This window comes from Ambystoma mexicanum, chromosome 9 (assembly GCF_040938575.1).
Source record: "Ambystoma mexicanum isolate Mex_15411 chromosome 9, UKY_AmexF1_1, whole genome shotgun sequence".
In the NCBI taxonomy this organism is placed as follows: domain Eukaryota; kingdom Metazoa; phylum Chordata; class Amphibia; order Caudata; family Ambystomatidae; genus Ambystoma; species Ambystoma mexicanum.
In genome coordinates, this window is record NC_090931.1 from 1,538,356,030 (window position 1) to 1,538,379,168 (window position 23,139).

A 23,139-nucleotide genomic window follows, 5' to 3' on the forward strand; every position below is an offset into this window, starting at 1 on the left:
TCCATTGCCATGCTTACCACATGGATCGGACTTCTATTTTCCAGTACCATGCTTACCACATGGGTCTTACTTCTACTTTCCAGTACCATGCTTACCACATGGATCTGACTTCTATTATCCAATACCATGCTTACCACACAGATCTGACTTCTGTTTTCCACTACCATGCTTATCAGGTGGATCTGACTTCTATTTTCCAATACCATGCTCACCACATGGATCTGACTTCTACTTACCAGTACCATGCTTACCACATGGATCTGAGTTCTATTCCCCAGTGCCATGCTTACCACATGGATCTGAATTCTATTCCCCAGTGCTCGCCACATGGATCTGACTTCTATTCCCCAGTGCCATGCTCACCACTTGGATCTGACTTCTACTTTCCAGTACCATGCTTACCACATGAATCTGACTTCTATTTTCCAGTACCATGCTTACCACATGGATCTGACAAGTACAATGCTTACCACACAGATCTTACTTCTATTTTCCAGTACCATGCTCACCACATGGATCTGACTATTTTCCAGTACCATGCTTACCACATGGATCTTACTTCTACTTTCCAGTACCATGCTTACCACATGGATCTGACTTCTGTTTTCCAGTACCATGTTTACCACATGAATTTGACTTCTATTTTCCATTACCATGCATGGATCTGACTATTTTCCATTACCATGCTTACCACATGCATCTGAGTCCTATTCCCCAGTGCTCGCCACATGGATCTGACTTCTATTTTCCAGCACCATGCTTACCACATGGATCTGACTTCTATTCCCCAGTGCCATGCTTACCACATGGATCTGACTTCTGTTTTCCAGTACCATGCTTGCCACATGGATCTGACTTCTATTTTCCCCTACCATGCTTATCAGGTGGATCTGACTTCTATTTTCCAGTACCATGCTTACCACATGGATCTGACTTCTATTTTCCAGTACCATGCTCACCACATGGATCTGACTATTTTCCATTACCATGCTTACCACATGGATCGGACTTCTACTTTCTAGTACCCTGCTTACCACGAGCACCTGACTTCTACTTTCCAGTACCATGCTTATCAGGTGGATCTGACTTCTATTATCCAATACCATGTTTACCACACAGATCTGACTTCTACTTTCTAATTCCATGCTTACCACATGAATCTGACTTATATTTTCCACTACCATGCTTATCAGGTGGATCTGACTTCTATTTTCCAATACCATGCTTACCACACAGATCTGACCAGTACCATACTTACCACACAGATCTGACTTCTATTTTCCAGTACCATGCTCACCACATGGATCTGACTTCTACTTACCAGTACCATGCTTACCACATGGATCTGAGTTCTATTCCCCAGTGCTCGCCACATGGATCTGACTTCTATTCCCCAGTGCCATGCTCACCACATGAATCTGACTTCTACTTTCCAGTACCATGCTTACCACATGAATCTGATTTCTATTTTCCACTACCATGCTTACCACATGGATAAGACTTCTATTTTCCAGTACCATGCATGGATCTGACTATTTTGCAGCACCATGCTTACCACATGGATCAGACTTCTATTTTCCAATGCCATGCTTACCACATGAATCTGACTTATATTTTCCACTACCAGGCTTACCACATGGATCTGACTTCTATTTTCCAGTACCATGCTTACTGCATGGATCTGACTTCTATTTTCCAGTACTGTGCTTGCCACATGGATCTGAGTTATATTTTCCAGAACTATGCTTACCACATGAATCTGACTTCTATTTTACACTACCATGCTTACCACATGAATCTAATTTCTATTTTCCACTACCAGGCTTACCACATGAATCTGACTTCTACTTTCAAGTACCATGCATACCACATGGTTCTGACTATTTTCCAGTACCATGCTTACCATATGTACTGACTTCTACTTTCCAGTACCATGCTTACCACATGTATCTGACTTCTATTTTCCAGTACCATGCTTACCACATGGATCTGACTTCTATTTTCCAGTACCATGCTTACCACAGGGATCTGACTTCTACTTTCCAGTACCATGCTTACCACATGAATCTGACTTATATTTTCCACTACCAGAATTACCACATGGATCTGACTTCTATTTTCCAGTACCATGCTAACCACATGGATTTGACTATTTGCAATTACCATGCTTACCACATAAATCTGACTTCTATTTTCCAGTACCATGCTTACCACATGGATCTGACTTCTATTTTCCAGTACCATGCTTACCACAGGGATCTGACTTCTACTTTCCAGTACCATGCTTACCACATAAATCTGACTTATATTTTCTACTACCAGAATTACCACATGGATCTGACTATTTTCCATTACCTTGCTTACCACATAGATCTGACTTCTATTTTCCAGTACCATGCTCACTGCATGGATCTGACTTCTGTTTTCCAGTTCCATGCTTACCACATGGATCTGACTATTTTCCATTACCATGCTTACCACATGAATCTGACTTCTATTTTCCACTACCATGCTTACCATATGGACCTGACTTCTATTTTCCAGTACCATGCTTACTACATGAATCTGACTTCTACTTTCCAGTACCATGCATACCACATGGTTCTAACTATTTTCCAGTACCATGCTTACCACATGGATCTGACTTCTATTTTCCAGTACCATGCTTACCACGTGGATTTGACTTCTATTTTCCAGTACCATGCTTAACACATGTACTGACTTCTACTTTCCAGTACCATGCATACCACATGGTTCTGGCTATTTTCCAGTACCATGCTTACCACATGGATCTGACTTCTATTTTCCAGTCCCATGCTTACCACGTGGATTTGACTTCTATTTTCCAGTACCATGCATGGATCTGATTATTTTCCAGCACCATGCTTACCACATGGATCTGACTTCTACTTTCCAGTACCATGCTTAACACATGTACTGACTTCTACTTTCCAGTACCATGCTTACCACACAGATCTGACTTCTATTTTCCAGTACCATGCTTACCACATGAATCTGACTTCTATTTTCCACTACCATGCTTACCACATGGATCAGACTTCTATTTTCCAGTACCCTGCTTACCACGTGCACCTGACTTCTATTTTCATCTACCAGGCTTACCACATGGATCTGACTTCTATTTTCCAGTGCCATGCTTACCAAATGGATCTGACTTCTACTTTCCAGTACCATGCTTACCACATGAATCTGACTTATATTTTCCACTACCAGGCTTACCACATGGATCTGACTTCTATTTTCCAGTACCATGCTTACCACACAGATCTGACCTCTATTTTCCAGTACCATGCTTACCACATAGATTGGACTATTTGCAATTACCATGCTTACCACATGAATCTGACTTCTACTTTCGAGTACCATGCTTACCACATGGTTCTGACTATTTTCCATTACCATGCTTACCACATGGATCTGACTTCTATTTTCCAGTACCATGCTTACCACATGGATCTGACTTCTACTTTCCAGTACCACGCTTACCACATGGATCTGACTTTTTTCCATTACCATACTTACCACATGCATCTGACTTTTTCCCATTACCATGCTTACCACATGCATCTGACTTGTATTTTCCAGTACCATGCTTACCACATGGATCTGACTATTTTCCATTACCATGCTTACCACATGGATCGGACTTCTATTTTCCATTACCATGCATGGATCTGACTATTTTTCATTACCATGCTTACCACATGCATCTGAGTCCTATTCCCCAGTGCTCGCCACATGGATCTGACTTCTATTTTCCAGCACCATGCTTACCACATGGATCTGAGATCTATTCCCCAGTGCCATGCTTACCACATGGATCTGACTTCTGTTTTCCAGTACCATGCTTGCCACATGAATCTGACTTCTATTTTCCACTACCATGCTTATCAGGTGGATCTGACTTCTATTTTCCATTACCATGCTTACCACATGGATCTGACTATTTTCCATTACCATGCTTACCACATGGATCTGACCTCTATTTTCCAGTACCATGCTCACCACATGGATCTGACTATTTTCCATTACCATGCTTACCACATGGAACGGACTTCTACTTTCTAGTACCCTGCTTACCACGAGCACCTGACTTCTACTTTCCAGTACCATGCTTATCAGGTGGATCTGACTTCTACTTTCCAATTCCATGCTTACCACATGAATCTGACTTCTACTTTCCAATTCCATGCTTACCACATGAATCTGACTTATATTTTCCACTACCATGCTTATCAGGTGGATCTGACTTCTATTTTCCAATACCATGCTTACCACACAGATCTGACCAGTACCATGCTTACCACACAGATCTGACTTCTATTTTCCAGTACCATGCTCACCACATGGATCTGACTTCTACTTACCAGTACCATGCTTACCACATGGATCTGAGTTCTATTCCCCAGTGCCATGCTCACCACATGGATCTGACTTCTACTTTCCAGTACCATGCTTACCACATGAATCTGATTTCTATTTTCCACTACCATGCTTACCACATGGATCAGACTTCTATTTTCCAGTACCATGCTTACCACATGGATCGGACTTCTACTTTCCAGTACCATGCTTACCACATGAATCTGACTTCTATTTTCCAGTACCATGCTTACCACATGGATCTGAGTTCTGTTTTCCAGTACCATGCTTACCACATGAATCTGATTTCTATTTTCCACTACCATGCTTATCAGGTTGATCTGACTTCTATTTTCCAATACCATGCTTACCACATGGATCTGACTTCTACTTTCCAGTACCATGCTTACCACATGAATCTGACTTATATTTTCCACTACCAGGCTTACCACATGGATCTGATTTCTATTTTCCAGTACCATGCTTACTGCATGGATCTGACTTCTATTTTCCAGTACTGTGCTCACTGCATGGATCTGACTTCTGTTTTCCAGTACCATGCTTACCACATGAATCTGATTTCTATTTTCCACTACCATGCTTATCAGGTGGATCTGACTTCTACTTTCCAGTACCATGCTTACCACATGGATCTGACTATTTTCCATTACCATGCTTACCACATAGATCTGACTTCTATTTTCCAGTACCATGCTCACTGCATGGATCTGACTTCTGTTTTCCAGTACTGTGCTTGCCACATGGATCTGACTTCTACTTTCCAATTCCATGCTTACCACATGAATCTGACTTCTACTTTCCAATTCCATGCTTACCACATGAATCTGACTTCTATTTTCCAGTACCATGCTCACCACATGGATCTGACTTCTACTTACCAGTACCATGCTTACCACATGGATCTGAGTTCTATTCCCCAGTGCCATGCTTACCACATGGATCTGAGTTCTATTCCCCAGTGCTGGCCACATGGATCTGACTTCTATTCCCCAGTGCCATGCTCACCACATGGATCTGACTTCTACTTTCCAGTACCATGCTTACCACATGAATCTGATTTCTATTTTCCACTACCATGCTTACCACATGGATCAGACTTCTATTTTCCAGTACCATGCTTATCACATGGATCGGACTTCTACTTTCCAGTACCATGCTTACCACATGAATCTGACTTCTATTTTCCAGTACCATGCTTACCACATGGATCTGAGTTCTGTTTTCCAGTACCATGCTTACCACATGAATCTGATTTCTATTTTCCACTACCATGCTTATCAGGTTGATCTGACTTCTATTTTCCACTACCAGGCTTACCACATGGATCTGATTTCTATTTTCCAGTACCATGCTTACTGCATGGATCTGACTTCTATTTTCCAGTACTGTGTTTGCCACATGGATCTGAGTTATATTTTCCAGTACCATGCTTACCACATGAATCTGACTTCTATTTTCCACTACCATGCTTACCACATGAATCTGACTTCTACTTTCAAGTACCATGCATACCACATGGTTCTGATTTTTTTTCCAGTACCATGCTTACCACATGGATCTGACTTCTATTTTCCAGTACCATGCTTACCACATGTACTGACTTCTAATTTCCAGTACCATGCTTACCACATGGATCTGACTTCTATTTTCCAGTACCATGCTTACCACATGGATCTGACTTCTATTTTCCAGTACCATGCTTACCACATGAATCTGACTTCTACTTTCCAGTACCATGCTTACCACATGGATCTGACTTCTGTTTTCCAGTACCATGCTTGCCACATGAATCTGATTTCTCTTTTCCACTACCATGCTTATCAGGTTGATCTGACTTCTATTTCCCAATACCATGCTTACCACAGGGATCTGACTTCTACTTTCCAGTACCATGCTTACCACATGAATCTGACTTATATTTTCCACTACCAGGATTACCACATGGATCTGACTTCTATTTTCCAGTACCATGCTAACCACATGGATTTGACTATTTGCAATTACCATGCTTACCACATGAATCTGACTTCTATTTTCCAGTACCATGGTTACCACATGGATCTGACTTCTATTTTCCAGTACCATGCTTACCACATGGATCTGACTTCTACTTTCCAGTACCATGCTTACCACATGGATCTGACTATTTTCCATTACCATGCTTACCACATAGATCTGACTTCTATTTTCCAGTACCATGCTCACTGCATGGATCTGACTTCTGTTTTCCAGTACTGTGCTTGCCACATGGATCTGACTTCTACTTTCCAGTACCATGCTTACCACATGGATCTGACTATTTTCCATTACCATGCTTACCACATGAATCTGACTTCTATTTTCCACTACCATGCTTACCACATGAATCTGACTTCTATTTTCCAGTTCCATGCTTACCATATGGACCTGACTTCTATTTTCCAGTACCATGCTTACCACATGGTTCTGACTATTTTCCAGTACCATGCTTACCACATGGATCTGACTTCTACTTTCCAGTACCATGCATACCACATGGTTCTGACTATTTTCCAGTACCATGCTTACCACATGGATCTGACTTCTATTTTCCAGTACCATGCTTACCACGTGGATTTGACTTCTATTTTCCAGTACCATGCTCACCACATGGATCTGACTATTTTCCATTACCATGCTTACCACATGGATCGGACTTCTATTTTCCATTACCATGCATGGATCTGACTATTTTTCATTACCATGCTTACCACATGCATCTGAGACCTATTCCCCAGTGCTCGCCACATGGATCTGACTTCTATTTTCCAGCACCATGCTTACCACATGGATCTGAGTTCTATTCCCCAGTGCCATGCTTACCACATGGATCTGACTTCTGTTTTCCAGTACCATGCTTGCCACATGAATCTGACTTCTATTTTCCACTACCATGCTTATCAGGTGGATCTGACTTCTATTTTCCAGTACCATGCTTACCACATGGATCTGACTATTTTCCATTACCATGCTTACCACATGGATCTGACTTCTATTTTCCATTACCATGCTTACCACATGGATCTGACCTCTATTTTCCAGTACCATGCTCACCACATGGATCTGACTATTTTCCATTACCATGCTTACCACATGGATCGGACGTCTATTTTCCAGTACCATGCTTATCAGGTGGATCTGACTTCTATTATCCAATACCATGCTTACCACACAGATCTGATTTCTACTTTCCAATTCCATGCTTACCACATGAATCTGACTTCTACTTTCCAATTCCATGCTTACCACATGAATCTGACTTCTACTTTCCACTACCATGCTTATCAGGTGGATCTGACTTCTATTATCCAATACCATGCTTACCACACAGATCTGATTTCTACTTTCCAATTCCATGCTTACCACATGAATCTGACTTCTACTTTCCAATTCCATGCTTACCACATGAATCTGACTTATATTTTCCACTACCATGCTTATCAGGTGGATCTGACTTCTATTTTCCAGTTCCATGCTTACCATATGGACCTGACTTCTATTTTCCATTACCATGCTTACCACATGAATCTGACTTCTATTTTCCACTACCATGCTTACCACATGAATCTGACTTCTATTTTCCAGTTCCATGCTTACCATATGGACCTGACTTCTATTTTCCAGTACCATGCTTACCACATGGTTCTGACTATTTTCCAGTACCATGCTTACCACATGGATCTGACTTCTATTTTCCAGTACCATGCTTACCACGTGGATTTGACTTCTATTTTCCAGTACCATGCTCACCACATGGATCTGACTATTTTCCATTACCATGCTTACCACATGGATCGGACTTCTATTTTCCATTACCATGCATGGATCTGACTATTTTTCATTACCATGCTTACCACATGCATCTGAGTCCTATTCCCCAGTGCTCGCCACATGGATCTGACTTCTATTTTCCAGCACCATGCTTACCACATGGATCTGAGTTCTATTCCCCAGTGCCATGCTTACCACATGGATCTGACTTCTGTTTTCCAGTACCATGCTTGCCACATGAATCTGACTTCTATTTTCCACTACCATGCTTATCAGGTGGATCTGACTTCTATTTTCCAGTACCATGCTTACCACATGGATCTGACTATTTTCCATTACCATGCTTACCACATGGATCTGACTTCTATTTTCCATTACCATGCTTACCACATGGATCTGACCTCTATTTTCCAGTACCATGCTCACCACATGGATCTGACTATTTTCCATTACCATGCTTACCACATGGATCGGACGTCTATTTTCCAGTACCATGCTTATCAGGTGGATCTGACTTCTATTATCCAATACCATGCTTACCACACAGATCTGATTTCTACTTTCCAATTCCATGCTTACCACATGAATCTGACTTCTAATTTCCAATTCCATGCTTACCACATGAATCTGACTTCTACTTTCCACTACCATGCTTATCAGGTGGATCTGACTTCTATTATCCAATACCATGCTTACCACACAGATCTGATTTCTACTTTCCAATTCCATGCTTACCACATGAATCTGACTTCTACTTTCCAATTCCATGCTTACCACATGAATCTGACTTATATTTTCCACTACCATGCTTATCAGGTGGATCTGACTTCTATTTTCCAATACCATGCTTACCACACAGATCTGACCAGTACCATGCTTACCACACAGATCTGACTTCTATTTTCCAGTACCATGCTCACCACATGGATCTGACTTCTACTTACCAGTACCATGCTTACCACATGGATCTGAGTTCTATTCCCCAGTGCCATGCTTACCACATGGATCTGAGTTCTATTCCCCAGTGCTGGCCACATGGATCTGACTTCTATTCCCCAGTGCCATGCTCACCACATGGATCTGACTTCTACTTTCCAGTACCATGCTTACCACATGAATCTGACTTCTATTTTCCAGTACCATGCTTACCACATGGATCTGAGTTCTGTTTTCCAGTACCATGCTTACCACATGAATCTGATTTCTATTTTCCACTACCATGCTTATCAGGTTGATCTGACTTCTATTTTCCAATACCATGCTTAACACATGGATCTGACTTCTACTTTCCAGTACCATGCTTACCACATGGATCTGACTATTTTCCATTACCATGCTTACCACATAGATCTGACTTCTATTTTCCAGTACCATGCTCACTGCATGGATCTGACTTCTGTTTTCCAGTACTGTGCTTGCCACATGGATCTAACTTCTACTTTCCAGTACCATGCTTACCACATGGATCTGACTATTTTCCATTACCATGCTTACCACATGTATCTGACTTCTATTTTCCACTACCATGCTTACCACATGAATCTGACTTCTATTTTCCAGTTCCATGCTTACCATATGGACCTGACTTCTATTTTCCAGTACCATGCTTACCACATGGTTCTGACTATTTTCCAGTACCATGCTTACCACATGGATCAGACTTCTATTTTCCAGTACCATGCTTACCACATGGATCTGACTTCTACTTTCCAGTACCATGCTTACCACATGAATCTGACTTCTATTTTCCAGTACCATGCTTACCACATGGATCTGAGTTCTGTTTTCCAGTACCATGCTTACCACATGGATCGGACTTCTATTTTCCATTACCATGCATGGATCTGACTATTTTTCATTACCATGCTTACCACATGCATCTGAGTCCTATTCCCCAGTGCTCGCCACATGGATCTGACTTCTATTTTCCAGCAGCATGCTTACCACATGGATCTGAGTTCTATTCCCCAGTGCCATGCTTACCACATGGATCTGACTTCTGTTTTCCAGTACCATGCTTGCCACATGAATCTGACTTCTATTTTCCACTACCATGCTTATCAGGTGGATCTGACTTCTATTTTCCAGTACCATGCTTACCACATGGATCTGACTATTTTCCATTACCATGCTTACCACATGGATCTGACCTCTATTTTCCAGTACCATGCTTACCACACAGATCTGATTTCTACTTTCCAATTCCATGCTTACCACATGAATCTGACTTCTACTTTCCAATTCCATGCTTACCACATGAATCTGACTTCTACTTTCCACTACCATGCTTATCAGGTGGATCTGACTTCTATTATCCAATACCATGCTTACCACACAGATCTGATTTCTACTTTCCAATTCCATGCTTACCACATGAATCTGACTTCTACTTTCCAATTCCATGCTTACCACATGAATCTGACTTATATTTTCCACTACCATGCTTATCAGGTGGATCTGACTTCTATTTTCCAATACCATGCTTACCACACAGATCTGACCAGTACCATGCTTACCACACAGATCTGACTTCTATTTTCCAGTACCATGCTCACCACATGGATCTGACTTCTACTTACCAGTACCATGCTTACCACATGGATCTGAGTTCTATTCCCCAGTGCCATGCTTACCACATGGATCTGAGTTCTATTCCCCAGTGCTGGCCACATGGATCTGACTTCTATTCCCCAGTGCCATGCTCACCACATGGATCTGACTTCTACTTTCCAGTACCATGCTTACCACATGAATCTGATTTCTATTTTCCACTACCATGCTTACCACATGGATCAGACTTCTATTTTCCAGTACCATGCATGGATCTGACTATTTTCCAGCACCATGCTTACCACATGGATCAGACTTCTATTTTCCAGTACCATGCTTACCACATGGATCTGACTTCTACTTTCCAGTACCATGCTTACCACATGAATCTGACTTCTATTTGCCAGTACCATGCTTACCACATGGATCTGAGTTCTGTTTTCCAGTACCATGCTTACCACATGAATCTGATTTCTATTTTCCACTACCATGCTTATCAGGTTGATCTGACTTCTATTTTCCAATACCATGCTTAACACATGGATCTGACTTCTACTTTCCAGTACCATGCTTACCACATGAATCTGACTTATATTTTCCACTACCAGGCTTACCACATGGATCTGACTTCTATTTTCCAGTACCATGCTTACTGCATGGATCTGACTTCTATTTTCCAGTACTGTGCTTGCCACATGGATCTGAGTTATATTTTCCAGTACCATGCTTACCACATGAATCTGACTTCTACTTTCAAGTACCATGCATACCACATGGTTCTGACTATTTTCCAGTACCATGCTTACCACATGGATCTGACTTCTATTTTCCAGTACCATGCTTACCACATGGATCTGACTTCTATTTTCCAGTACCATGCTTACCACATGAATCTGACTTCTACTTTCCAGTACCATGCTTACCACATGGATCTGACTTCTGTTTTCCAGTACCATGCTTGCCACATGAATCTGATTTCTCTTTTCCACTACCATGCTTATCAGGTTGATCTGACTTCTATTTCCCAATACCATGCTTACCACAGGGATCTGACTTCTACTTTCCAGTACCATGCTTACCACATGAATCTGACTTATATTTTCCACTGCCAGGATTACCACATGGATCTGACTTCTATTTTCCAGTACCATGCTTACCACATGGATCTGACTTCTATTTTCCAGTACCATGCTTATCAGGTGGATCTGACTTCTATTTTCCAATACCATGCTTACCACATGGATCTAACTTCTATTTTCCAGTACCATGCTTACCACATGTACTGACTTCTAATTTCCAGTACCATGCTTACCACATGGATCTGACTTCTATTTTCCAGTACCATGCTTACCACATGGATCTGACTTCTATTTTCCAGTACCATGCTTACCACATGAATCTGACTTCTACTTTCCAGTACCATGCTTACCACATGGATCTGACTTCTGTTTTCCAGTACCATGCTTGCCACATGAATCTGATTTCTCTTTTCCACTACCATGCTTATCAGGTTGATCTGACTTCTATTTCCCAATACCATGCTTACCACAGGGATCTGACTTCTACTTTCCAGTACCATGCTTACCACATGAATCTGACTTATATTTTCCACTACCAGGATTACCACATGGATCTGACTTCTATTTTCCAGTACCATGCTAACCACATGGATTTGACTATTTGCAATTACCATGCTTACCACATGAATCTGACTTCTATTTTCCAGTACCATGGTTACCACATGGATCTGACTTCTATTTTCCAGTACCATGCTTACCACATGGATCTGACTTCTACTTTCCAGTACCATGCTTACCACATGGATCTGACTATTTTCCATTACCATGCTTACCACATAGATCTGACTTCTATTTTCCAGTACCATGCTCACTGCATGGATCTGACTTCTGTTTTCCAGTACTGTGCTTGCCACATGGATCTGACTTCTACTTTCCAGTACCATGCTTACCACATGGATCTGACTATTTTCCATTACCATGCTTACCACATGAATCTGACTTCTATTTTCCACTACCATGCTTACCACATGAATCTGACTTCTATTTTCCAGTTCCATGCTTACCATATGGACCTGACTTCTATTTTCCAGTACCATGCTTACCACATGGTTCTGACTATTTTCCAGTACCATGCTTACCACATGGATCTGACTTCTACTTTCCAGTACCATGCATACCACATGGTTCTGACTATTTTCCAGTACCATGCTTACCACATGGATCTGACTTCTATTTTCCAGTACCATGCTTACCACGTGGATTTGACTTCTATTTTCCAGTACCATGCTCACCACATGGATCTGACTATTTTCCATTACCATGCTTACCACATGGATCGGACTTCTATTTTCCATTACCATGCATGGATCTGACTATTTTTCATTACCATGCTTACCACATGCATCTGAGACCTATTCCCCAGTGCTCGCCACATGGATCTGACTTCTATTTTCCAGCACCATGCTTACCACATGGATCTGAGTTCTATTCCCCAGTGCCATGCTTACCACATGGATCTGACTTCTGTTTTCCAGTACCATGCTTGCCACATGAATCTGACTTCTATTTTCCACTACCATGCTTATCAGGTGGATCTGACTTCTATTTTCCAGTACCATGCTTACCACATGGATCTGACTATTTTCCATTACCATGCTTACCACATGGATCTGACTTCTATTTTCCATTACCATGCTTACCACATGGATCTGACCTCTATTTTCCAGTACCATGCTCACCACATGGATCTGACTATTTTCCATTACCATGCTTACCACATGGATCGGACGTCTATTTTCCAGTACCATGCTTATCAGGTGGATCTGACTTCTATTATCCAATACCATGCTTACCACACAGATCTGATTTCTACTTTCCAATTCCATGCTTACCACATGAATCTGACTTCTACTTTCCAATTCCATGCTTACCACATGAATCTGACTTCTACTTTCCACTACCATGCTTATCAGGTGGATCTGACTTCTATTATCCAATACCATGCTTACCACACAGATCTGATTTCTACTTTCCAATTCCATGCTTACCACATGAATCTGACTTCTACTTTCCAATTCCATGCTTACCACATGAATCTGACTTATATTTTCCACTACCATGCTTATCAGGTGGATCTGACTTCTATTTTCCAGTTCCATGCTTACCATATGGACCTGACTTCTATTTTCCATTACCATGCTTACCACATGAATCTGACTTCTATTTTCCACTACCATGCTTACCACATGAATCTGACTTCTATTTTCCAGTTCCATGCTTACCATATGGACCTGACTTCTATTTTCCAGTACCATGCTTACCACATGGTTCTGACTATTTTCCAGTACCATGCTTACCACATGGATCTGACTTCTACTTTCCAGTACCATGCATACCACATGGTTCTGACTATTTTCCAGTACCATGCTTACCACATGGATCTGACTTCTATTTTCCAGTACCATGCTTACCACGTGGATTTGACTTCTATTTTCCAGTACCATGCTCACCACATGGATCTGACTATTTTCCATTACCATGCTTACCACATGGATCGGACTTCTATTTTCCATTACCATGCATGGATCTGACTATTTTTCATTACCATGCTTACCACATGCATCTGAGTCCTATTCCCCAGTGCTCGCCACATGGATCTGACTTCTATTTTCCAGCACCATGCTTACCACATGGATCTGAGTTCTATTCCCCAGTGCCATGCTTACCACATGGATCTGACTTCTGTTTTCCAGTACCATGCTTGCCACATGAATCTGACTTCTATTTTCCACTACCATGCTTATCAGGTGGATCTGACTTCTATTTTCCAGTACCATGCTTACCACATGGATCTGACTATTTTCCATTACCATGCTTACCACATGGATCTGACTTCTATTTTCCATTACCATGCTTACCACATGGATCTGACCTCTATTTTCCAGTACCATGCTCACCACATGGATCTGACTATTTTCCATTACCATGCTTACCACATGGATCGGACGTCTATTTTCCAGTACCATGCTTATCAGGTGGATCTGACTTCTATTATCCAATACCATGCTTACCACACAGATCTGATTTCTACTTTCCAATTCCATGCTTACCACATGAATCTGACTTCTAATTTCCAATTCCATGCTTACCACATGAATCTGACTTCTACTTTCCACTACCATGCTTATCAGGTGGATCTGACTTCTATTATCCAATACCATGCTTACCACACAGATCTGATTTCTACTTTCCAATTCCATGCTTACCACATGAATCTGACTTATATTTTCCACTACCATGCTTATCAGGTGGATCTGACTTCTATTTTCCAATACCATGCTTACCACACAGATCTGACCAGTACCATGCTTACCACACAGATCTGACTTCTATTTTCCAGTACCATGCTCACCACATGGATCTGACTTCTACTTACCAGTACCATGCTTACCACATGGATCTGAGTTCTATTCCCCAGTGCCATGCTTACCACATGGACCTGAGTTCTATTCCCCAGTGCTGGCCACATGGATCTGACTTCTATTCCCCAGTGCCATGCTCACCACATGGATCTGACTTCTACTTTCCAGTACCATGCTTACCACATGAATCTGACTTCTATTTTCCAGTACCATGCTTACCACATGGATCTGAGTTCTGTTTTCCAGTACCATGCTTACCACATGAATCTGATTTCTATTTTCCACTACCATGCTTATCAGGTTGATCTGACTTCTATTTTCCAATACCATGCTTAACACATGGATCTGACTTCTACTTTCCAGTACCATGCTTACCACATGGATCTGACTATTTTCCATTACCATGCTTACCACATAGATCTGACTTCTATTTTCCAGTACCATGCTCACTGCATGGATCTGACTTCTGTTTTCCAGTACTGTGCTTGCCACATGGATCTGACTTCTACTTTCCAGTACCATGCTTACCACATGGATCTGACTATTTTCCATTACCATGCTTACCACATGTATCTGACTTCTATTTTCCACTACCATGCTTACCACATGAATCTGACTTCTATTTTCCAGTTCCATGCTTACCATATGGACCTGACGTCTATTTTCCAGTACCATGCTTACCACATGGTTCTGACTATTTTCCAGTACCATGCTTACCACATGGATCAGACTTCTATTTTCCAGTACCATGCTTACCACATGGATCTGACTTCTACTTTCCAGTACCATGCTTACCACATGAATCTGACTTCTATTTCCCAGTACCATGCTTACCACATGGATCTGAGTTCTGTTTTCCAGTACCATGCTTACCACATGGATCGGACTTCTATTTTCCATTACCATGCATGGATCTGACTATTTTTCATTACCATGCTTACCACATGCATCTGAGTCCTATTCCCCAGTGCTCGCCACATGGATCTGACTTCTATTTTCCAGCAGCATGCTTACCACATGGATCTGAGTTCTATTCCCCAGTGCCATGCTTACCACATGGATCTGACTTCTGTTTTCCAGTACCATGCTTGCCACATGAATCTGACTTCTATTTTCCACTACCATGCTTATCAGGTGGATCTGACTTCTATTTTCCAGTACCATGCTTACCACATGGATCTGACTATTTTCCATTACCATGCTTACCACATGGATCTGACTTCTATTTTCCATTACCATGCTTACCACATGGATCTGACCTCTATTTTCCAGTACCATGCTCACCACATGGATCTGACTATTTTCCATTACCATGCTTATCAGGTGGATCTGACTTCTATTATCCAATACCATGCTTACCACACAGATCTGATTTCTACTTTCCAATTCCATGCTTACCACATGAATCTGACTTCTACTTTCCAATTCCATGCTTACCACATGAATCTGACTTCTACTTTCCACTACCATGCTTATCAGGTGGATCTGACTTCTATTATCCAATACCATGCTTACCACACAGATCTGATTTCTACTTTCCAATTCCATGCTTACCACATGAATCTGACTTCTATTTTCCAATACCATGCTTAACACATGGATCTGACTTCTACTTTCCAGTACCATGCTTACCACATGAATCTGACTTATATTTTCCACTACCAGGCTTACCACATGGATCTGACTTCTATTTTCCAGTACCATGCTTACTGCATGGATCTGACTTCTATTTTCCAGTACTGTGCTTGCCACATGGATCTGAGTTATATTTTCCAGTACCATGCTTACCACATGAATCTGACTTCTACTTTCAAGTACCATGCATACCACATGGTTCTGACTATTTTCCAGTACCATGCTTACCACATGGATCTGACTTCTATTTTCCAGTACCATGCTTACCACATGGATCTGACTTCTATTTTCCAGTACCATGCTTACCACATGAATCTGACTTCTACTTTCCAGTACCATGCTTACCACATGGATCTGACTTCTGTTTTCCAGTACCATGCTTGCCACATGAATCTGATTTCTCTTTTCCACTACCATGCTTATCAGGTTGATCTGACTTCTATTTCCCAATACCATGCTTACCACAGGGATCTGACTTCTACTTTCCAGTACCATGCTTACCACATGAATCTGACTTATATTTTCCACTGCCAGGATTACCACATGGATCTGACTTCTATTTTCCAGTACCATGCTTACCACATGGATCTGACTTCTATTTTCCAGTACCATGCTTATCAGGTGGATCTGACTTCTATTTTCCAATACCATGCTTACCACATGGATCTAACTTCTACTTTCCAGTACCATGCTTACCACATGAATCTGACTTCTACTTTCCAGTACCATGCTTACCACATGGATCTGACTTCTGTTTTCCAGTACCATGCTTGCCACATGAATCTGATTTCTCTTTTCCACTACCATGCTTATCAGGTTGATCTGACTTCTATTTCCCAATACCATGCTTACCACAGGGATCTGACTTCTACTTTCCAGTACCATGCTAACCACATGGATTTGACTATTTGCAATTACCATGCTTACCACATGAATCTGACTTCTATTTTCCAGTACCATGCTTACCACATGGATCTGACTTCTATTTTCCAGTACCATGCTTACCATATGGACCTGACTTCTATTTTCCAGTACCATGCTTACCACATGGTTCTGACTATTTTCCAGTACCATGCTTACCACATGGATCTGACTATTTTCCAGTACCATGCTTACCACATGGATCTGACTTCTATTTTCCAGTACCATGCTTACCACGTGGATTTGACTTCTATTTTCCAGTACCATGCATGGATCTGACTATTTTCCAGCACCATGCTTACCACATGGATCTGACTTCTACTTTCCAGTACCATGCTTACCACATGTACTGACTTCTACTTTCCAGTACCATGCTTACCACATCGATCAGACTTTTTTCCATTACCATGCTTACCACATGGATCAGACTTCTATTTTCCAGTACCATGCTTACCACATGGATCTGACTTCTATTTTCCAGTACCCTGCTTACCACATGGATCTGACTTCTATTTTCCAGTACCATGCTTACCACATGGATCTGACTTCTATTTTCCAGTACCCTGCTTACCACGTGCACCTGACTTCTATTTTCATCTACCAGGCTTACCACATGGATCAGACTTCTATTTTCCAGTACCATGCTTACCACATGGATCAGACTTCTATTTTCCAGTACAATGCTTTCCACATGGATCTGACTTCTACTTTCCAGTACCATGCTTACCACGTGGATCTGACTTCTATTTTCCAGTACCATGCTTACCACACAGATCTGACTTCTATTTTCCAGTACCATGTTTACCACACAGATCTGACTTCTATTTTCCAGTACCATGCTTACCACATGGTTCTGACTATTTTCCAGTACCATGCTTACCACATGAATCTGACTTCTATTTTCCAGTACCATGCTTACCACGTGGCTTTGACTTCTATTCTCCAGTACCATGCTTACCACATGGATCGGACTTCTATTCTCCAGTACCATGCTTACCACATGGATCGGACTTCTACTTTCCAGTACCATGCTTATCAGGTGGATCTGACTTCTATTTTCCAATACCATGCTTACCACACAGATCTGACCAGTACCATGCTTACCACACAGATCTGACTTCTATTTCCCAGTGCCATGCTTACCACATGGATCTGACTTCTATTTTCCAGTACCATGCTTACCGCATGCATCTGACTTCTACTTTCCAGTACCATGCTTACCACATGAATCTGACTTCTACTTTCCAGGACCATGCTTACCACATGGTTCTGACTATTTTCCAGTACCATGCTTACCACATGGATCGGACTTCTATTCTCCAGTACCATGCTTTGTAACGCTCACCTGACTCCCACGGGGGCGCTGGCCTGGTTCGCGCTGCTGTGACCTCGTCTAAGGTGATGCGCAGGGTTCGGAAGACGGACTGGACCGGGCACCAGATCTGGCTTGTCTGACTCGCAGAAGTATCCTTCTGTGGGTGAGAATATGGGGTTAACTGTCTGCGGGGTAATGCAATCGGCCTCCCACTTACCCCTCTCACCCTCCTCAAAACTCTTCTGTGCTTCCCCGTAGCGTCTCACCTTAGGGTCTGGAAGGACGAGCTTTCCATCCTGCTTCTGATGCAGGGGCGCGTTGGTATCCAGTTACGTCACTGGATTTTCGGATGGGTGAGAACCAAACTTGCTTGGCTTCCAGGTAAGTTTTCTATAAGTGGTTCCCCTTGTGTCCATGCATTAATGTTCTAATGCTAGTGTCTTTTACCCCATAGGGGCCGGGGTACGGAATGCCGGGGAACAGGCACCGACCCAAGATGAGCGGTGAAATCCTTGTGGAAATCAGGTAAGTCTTTAATGAGTGTCTTGGTAATGTCTTTTCATTCACTCATAAACACTGATGTCTTTTTCCCCTTAGGGGCCGGGGTCCGAAAATGCCTGGATGCGGCGCGGACCCGAAATGAAAAGGGAATGACCCAACAGGTAAGCCTTGACATGGAGTTTTAGCTTCCCTTTTCCCTTCTTTCTCTCACTTTTGTTCTTGTCTTTTCTCCCTAGGCGCGGGGGCGCGACTGCGAATCCGGATGGTCGCTGCTGAACATGGAGACGCCCTGTAAAGGTGAGTAGAATGCGGCGATGCAGCGATCGATGCGATGTGCTTTTAAAAATAAATGTCTTCCTTTTCAGGATTGTCGGCAAAATGTCTCTGGGATGCAGATTTAGCAGGTGAGGCCTTTTCCTTCTTCTGTTCTCTTGTTCCCTTCCTTTGCAGGTGATTCAGGATGCTGGCAGGTGTGGCAGAAGTCAAGATGCAGGAGCAGACACGGTGAGCGTCCAGCTGCTAGATGCAGAACAACGCAAAGCACGTGTGGCTGATCGGGTGTGGTTTAAATAGCCTTGGAAGAAGTTCCTAGAATGTGTCCTTCCTCCAATCAGGTATGTATCCTTCGCCGACCACGCCCGGGTGGTAAATGAGTCCCACAGGTAAAGTAGTTCCTTTCAGGCCTCAAGGAGGCCGGGGTTCTGCAGCATGGTCTGCATCAGGTAAGTGCACCCAAACACTTTCATAATGAGCCTGGCGCCATAGGCGCCAGGACGCTGTCCAAAGGGCCCCTATAAGGGGTTGCTGGGACCTTCCCCGGGGACTTGATGTCCGCTTTCGGGGACGCAGGGCCTGAGCCGGCTCCCCGGGAGTGGGCATCGTGACAGCTTACCACATGGATTGGACTTCTACTTTCCAGTACCATGCTTATCAGGTGGATCTGACTTCTATTTTCCAATACCATGCTTACCACACAGATCTGACCAGTACCATGCTTACCACACAGATCTGACTTCTATTTTCTAGTACCATGCTCACCACATGGATCGGACTTCTATTTTCCAGTACCATGCTTACCACATGGATCTGACTTCTTCTTTCCAATTCCATGCTTACCACATGAATCTGACCTATATTTTCCACTACCATGCTTATCAGGTGGATCTGACTTCTATTTTCCAGTACCATGCTTACCACATGGATCTGACTTCTTCTTTCCAATTCCATGCTTACCACATGAATCTGACCTATATTTTCCACTACCATGCTTATCAGGTGGATCTGACTTCTATTTTCCAATACTATGCTTACCACACAGATCTGACCAGTACCATGCTTACCACACATATCTGACTTCTATTTTCCAGTACCTTGCTCACCACATGGATCCGACTATTTTCCAGTACCATGCTTACCACATGGATCTGACTTCTATTTTCCAGTACCATGCTTACCACATGGATTTGACTTCTATTTTCCATTACCATGCATGGATCTGACTATTTTCCATTACCATGCTTACCACATGCATCTGAGTTCTATTCCCCAGTGTCATGCTTACCACATGCATCTGAGTTCTATTTTCCAGCACCATGCTTACCACATGGATCTGACTTCTATTCCCCAGTGCCATGCTCGCCACATGGATCTGACTTCTATTTTCCAGCACCATGCTTACCACATGGATCTGACTTCTATTTTCCAGTACCATGCTTACCACATGGATTTGACTTCTATTTTCCATTACCATGCATGGATCTGACTATTTTCCATTACCATGCTTACCACATGCATCTGAGTTCTATTCCCCAGTGCCATGCTTACCACATGGATCTGACTTCTATTTTCCAGTACCATGCTTACCACATGGATCTGAGTTCTATTCCCCAGTGCCATGCTCGCCACATGGATCTGACTTCTATTTTCCAGCACCATGCTTACCACATGGATCTGAGTTCTATTTTCCAGGACCATGCTTACCACATGGATCTGAGTTTTATTCCCCAGTGCCATGCTTACCACATGGATCTGACTTCTATTTTCCAGTACCATGCTTACCACATGGATCTGACTTCTATTTTCCAGTACCATGCTTACCACATGGATCTGAGTTCTCATTTCCAGTACCATGCTCGCCACATGGATCTGAGTTCTATTTTCCAGTACCATGCTTTCCACATGGATCTGACTTGTACTTTCCATTACCATGCTTACCACATGGATCTGACTTCTATTTTCCATTACCATGCTCACCACATGGATCTGACTTCTACTTTCCAGTACCATGCTTATCAGGTGGATCTGACTTCTACTTTCCAGTACCATGCTTATCAGGTGGATCTGACTTCTATTTTCCAATACCATGCTTACCACACAGATCTGACCAGTACCATGCTTACCACACAGATCTAACCAACAAACTAGCTCTCTTACACCCACCACGCAAATTTCTCAAACTTATCTCTGCCCGCAAACCATCCAGCTCCCTGCTGGACCCCTGCCCAGCCACGACCCTCAAAGAAATATTTGCATCTACCTGCGCAGGAGAACACGCAAGAACCATCATAAACGACTCCCTCTCCTCAGGAATTTTTCCCGACGCTTTCAAAACCGTTCATGTCAAGCCTCTTCTAAAAAAAAAAAAACTCACTAGACCCTCTCGAGCCAAAAAACTACCGCCCCATTTCAAACACCAGGTTCCTTGTCAAACTCATTGACCGAACCGCTTACTCCCAACTAAATGCCTTTGTTGAAGCCAACAATCTCCTAGACCCCGCTCAATGTGGTTTCAGAGCCCGAGACTGAACCGAAATCACCCTAACCTCATTGTGGGATGACCTTCAAAACACTGCTGATTCTGCGGGATGCGCTGCACTAATCTTTCTTGACCTATCAGCCGCCTTCGACACAATCATCCACTCAATCCTCCTTGACCGCCTCCACTCCCTCGGAATCCGAGGAAACACTCTCAAATGGATAGAATCCTTCCTCGACAATAGGGACCAAATAACCCTACCCTCCACCTATGCTTCCCACGCCCGACTAGTCAACACTGGAGTTCCACAAGGAGCATGCCTATCAGCCGTCCTGTTTTACCACTATATGGCCACCCTGCCACGAATAATCCTATCGCACAATATCCTGTGCTACAATTACGCCGATGACACACAACTAATCCTAAAACTCCTGAATTCAAAACCCAACTGCCAACCCGACCTCGCTTCATGCCTCCTTGACATAGATCAGTGGATGACCATAAACCTCCTCTTGCTAAACCCCTCCAAAACTGAAATCATGATATGTGGCAACACTGAACTTCTTCTGCAACCGCTTCCCTGGCCATCTGCCATTGGCAACGCCCCGACCCCCTCAAATTCAGTAAAAACCCTTGGATGCACCCTAGACTCAGACCTAACCCTCTCGCTCCAAGTCAACAACGTCTCCAAGTCCTGCCACTACCATCTTAAAACTCTTAGGTGTATTTTTCCATACCTCTCCTTTCCGAACAGACTCTCCACGGTCCAATCAATTGTTATATCAAGACTGGACCTACGCTAACCCCCTCTACCTCGGAATCCACGCG

The 23,139-nt window shown here is 42.6% G+C and overlaps 1 protein-coding gene across 1 annotated transcript in view; it reads left to right on the forward strand.

Annotated features, from left to right (window-relative positions):
* LOC138489472 (zinc finger protein 586-like) overlaps positions 1–23,139 on the forward strand; it is a 155,028-nt gene that overhangs the window by 23,334 nt on the left and 108,555 nt on the right. The window lies entirely within an intron of this gene.